Below are 4,508 nucleotides of genomic sequence, written 5' to 3'. Positions count from 1 at the left end.
TCAGTATCTAGAAACATACTACTTTCTAAACATTAATTTGAATTATTATACTTCGCTTTGTACTGTGAGGTAAATATGCAGACGGTCCCTAAAGCAGCCTAGTCAAATATGAAATAGGACTGAATTTAAAGCCATTCAAATAAATACAACCATTTATAGTCCTTTTAAGTTGAGCCAACATAAGATCGCTTCTTAATGTTAATAGGCAATTTTTCAATTATGGTAAATTCAAATATGGTAAAATAAGTCATAACTTAACATTTTAAACTTAGCGTGTACATTATGTGTGTGTGTGTATGTGTGAGTGTGTGTGCGTGCGTGCGTGCGTGTGTGCGTGCGTGTGTGCGTGTGTGTGTGCGTGTCTCTGTGTGTGTGTCTGTGAGTGTGTGTGTGTCTCTGTGTGTGTGTGCGTGTGTGTGTGTGTGTGTGTGTGTGTGTGTGAGTGAGAGTGAGTGTGTGTGTGTGTGTGTGTGTGTGTGTGAGTGAGTGTGTGCGAGTGAGTGTGTGTGTGCGTGCGTGTGTGTGTGCAGTATGTAAGGTATATGTCTCTGATAAAGCGTCCTGACAGAACTCTATTGTTCTCCTCATCGCTGCCCAAGAGGCCTCTGGGAAACAGGAGCAGAAAACCAGGTTTACCGCAGCAGCAGGAAATGGAAGTCCGGTTTTATTCTCTGTTTGGGTGAGAATCAAATGCGCTCAGCTTTTTCTCAGAATATCTCACACACACTGAGGGAAGTTTGATGTTCAGATGTGAATGAGCGGCATTATGAAGCGTGAAGCTCGGCTCAGAACATGATACTCTCATAAAGCCACGGATGCACACACACAATCCAGGTTCTGTTTGAGTTCTGGTTTGTGCTGGAGATAAGAGCCGGGCGCTGGTAAGCTAATCGCTGCACATCTAGAGAGCTGTTTAACGTCTGGCTGATTAACTTGAATAATCTTTGGATATTGGAAGGCCTCACTGCATTCGTATGTAATTCAGACAGCAGCGCTCAGTCAGACTTCTACATTTATTGAGTTACATCGTCGTTCAGGAGAGTTTTACGGCTGTCTGTCTTGTCTCTTCTAGATGAGGTTTAATGATTTGGACACTCATCATCGCTCTGAGGAGCCAGAAACCATCAGAAATATGAACAAACCTTCAGATTATAGAGAGGAATAAAACTGTAACGTTTGCTGTTTGTAAAAGAAACAACTCTTTAAAGGTTGAAATCTACAGAAAGTGCAATAAAAGCAACTCTTTGGATGTTTTCTGTGCACTAGACAGAGAGAAGAGACGTGATATGGAGCAAAACAGACCGAAACCTCTGAGCTGAGCGCTAGTTTAGTGTCTGAGATGCTGCTGCAGTATGTGCTCCGTCTGCAGTCTCTCTCGGTGTGTTTGGATCGGTTGGGCTCCAGCTGGCAGGGAACGTGATCTGAGCTGTGTTTAGAGAGCAGCTGTTGGCAGATACAGTACTCCACACCTGTGCTGCTGACCTGCTGAACTCAAACACACTGCACCCCTGCAGGACATCAGTGCAACTAAAGTTTATCATATATTATTGGCTTCTAATTCTCTCAAATAAATAAATAAAATAAAAAAGACTGCTAAATGACTAAATGTAATGTCTTTGTTGAAATAGACTCTAGATTTGTTAAAGTGGAGTCAGATCTTTTCTTTCATATTGTGATGCACTTCTGAGCGTAAAGGATTATCAAAAACAACAAACGTAGGGCGGGACTTGGTTCTGTGCATCGGTTGTTGAGATGTGGGCGTGGCTCTCTCATGTGTATGCAAATGAGCGTGAGCTTGAGGGGCGGAGTTTACGAGTGCTGAATGATTGGAGAAATCCTGCATACGGAAACCTCTGAGCTGAGCGCTAGTTTAGTGTCTGAGATGCTGCTGCAGTATGTGCTCCGTCTGCAGTCTCTCTCGGTGTGTTTGGATCGGTTGGGCTCCAGCTGGCAGGGAACGTGATCTGAGCTGTGTTTAGAGAGCAGCTGTTGGCAGATACAGTACTCCACACCTGTGCTGCTGACCTGCTGAACTCAAACACACTGCACCCCTGCAGGACATCAGTGCAACTAAAGTTTATCATATATTATTGGCTTCTAATTCTCTCAAATAAATAAATAAAATAAAAAAGACTGCTAAATGACTAAATGTAATGTCTTTGTTGAAATAGACTCTAGATTTGTTAAAGTGGAGTCAGATCTTTTCTTTCATATTGTGATGCACTTCTGAGCGTAAAGGATTATCAAAAACAACAAACGTAGGGCGGGACTTGGTTCTGTGCATCGGTTGTTGAGATGTGGGCGTGGCTCTCTCATGTGTATGCAAATGAGCGTGAGCTTGAGGGGCGGAGTTTACGAGTGCTGAATGATTGGAGAAATCCTGCATACGTATAGAAACGTATACGTATATATATATTAGAAAACAGTTCAATGCTGACTAATGGAAATGTTTGTTTCTTCATTTACTTTAGTTGTTTTCAGGGTTTGGATAGCGATGAATCATTTATTAGGCTGAATTGTGAGTTTCCATCATTTACACGTCACCACTTTATGAAATCCTTCTGTTTGGGAGATATATAAAATTTTTATAAAACCTTAAATAACTCATCAAAACAGCCATTATAAAAACTAACTTGATCTGAATAATGACTCTGTTGTCTTCTGTAGAGCTGCTTTGAAGGAATCTGCCTCGACTGACTGCTGATCAGTCTCAGTGCTTATTTGCGTGGAACAACTGCAACATTGTGTCTAAAATATCTGCTACCTGTAATGTTTTTTAATGTGTGAATTATTGGTAAAAATCAGAGGTGGGACCAAGTCATTGTTTTGCAAGTCACAAGTAAGTCTCGAGTCTTTGCATTCAAGTCCCGAGTCAAGACAGACAAGTCCCAAGTCGAGTTGCAAGTCCTCAGCTTTAAGATTCAAGTCTCTCGGTGTCGGACAAACAGAAGAAGTGAGGAATATGTTTAGCGTTTAACAGCAGTCACAGTGATGATGATGAGGCGAGCACCAGTGAAGTTTCTCATGCCCGCTCCGTGTGTCTGCTGGGCGGCGCTTTTCACGAGCGGAGATCGCTACTAGACGAATCATGTCATTTTTTATTTATTTATTTTTGTTATCTCTGTTCTTTTGTCGCAAGTTACGCTATTACTCCAGTAATGTATACTAGCCTATATATCCAGCGCTCCCTGAACACAGTCTCTGGTTTATTGCCAGTCAAGCGCAACGCTGCAGGGACGCGTCTATAATCGCGACTTAATCTGATCATAAAGTCTTTCCGAGTCACAGGGCTCAAGTCCAAGTCAAGTCTCGAGTCCTTGCTGTCAAAGTCTAAGTCGAGTCTCAAGTCTTCTTTAATTATGTCGAGTCGAGTCGCAAGTCATCAAATTTGGGACTCGAGTCCGAGTCAAGTCTCGAGTCAAGTGACTCGAGTCCACACCCCTGGTAAAAATCCTTCGCCACTCAACCCAGAGTGCATCTTTATCGACCATTCATCCAATCAGTCACGTGCAGGTCACAGACGACTGGATGTGCATATCCTAATATTTTATTTCACGATTAGTATTAAAGATGTGCGTATATATCAGGACTCTATACTCATCCTGTTCATTCTGAATCTGAGATACTTCCATCTGGTGCAGAATGAACATCTCTAATGCCAGGAAATATGTATACAAAACATCTTTTGTCACAATGACAGTGTGATTAATTATTTTAAATAGGAACATAGACTTTTCCTTTCTATGGCAAATTGACTAGATAAAAGTTTCGACTGAACTAAAATGAAACATTGCGGACAAAACTGGAGCTGTTTTAAACAAACGCCCGGTTTGTATGGGCTTACATTTCTGCCACAATTCTGCGCGCGAAAGATCATATTTTGAGCGCACAAAAGTGCATTTTGCACACGCGCGATCTGAGTTTGTGGAGAAAATGTTCGTTTCGCAAAGAAAAAAGTCTTTCGAGCGCACGGAAATCAATTTTGCATTTAAAATACGTTTTTGGATGTGTGCAGACCTTCTCTTTTGCGCGTGCAACGTTTCACTAGCTTGCTCACCTGATGCCCCCCTCAGTGCTCGCAAAATGCCAACAGCTTGCTTGCTCAACACAACCCAGCCTTACAATGTGCCATAATTCCAGCCAATCAGAGACCGAGGCTGCTAAATTCTGATTGGCTGCCTTGACAACCAAATCACAACATTCCTTGCATTACCTCGACAGCAGAAGAGGAAAAATACAGTGCATGCATAATTATTATACAAGTTGATATTCTGATCATATTTTGTTCCAAGCACATTTTACCAATTCCAAACGACATCAATCTTAATAACTACTATTAATCTTGTATTTAATAATTTATAATTGATATATAATTATTCATGAAGGCTGAAGGCTGAAGTGAAAAATGTCTTATATTCAGGTGTGCATAATTATTAAGCAGGTTATCTTCTACAGATAAAATCTCGAGATGGACTAAAAATGAACTCCCAAAACTTACTGCCAGATTC

This window comes from Sinocyclocheilus rhinocerous, unplaced genomic scaffold (genome assembly GCF_001515625.1).
Source record: "Sinocyclocheilus rhinocerous isolate Xijiao unplaced genomic scaffold, SAMN03320098_v1.1 scaffold2319, whole genome shotgun sequence".
Lineage (NCBI taxonomy): Eukaryota > Metazoa > Chordata > Actinopteri > Cypriniformes > Cyprinidae > Sinocyclocheilus > Sinocyclocheilus rhinocerous.
Note: the sequence above shows the minus strand (reverse complement) of the source record.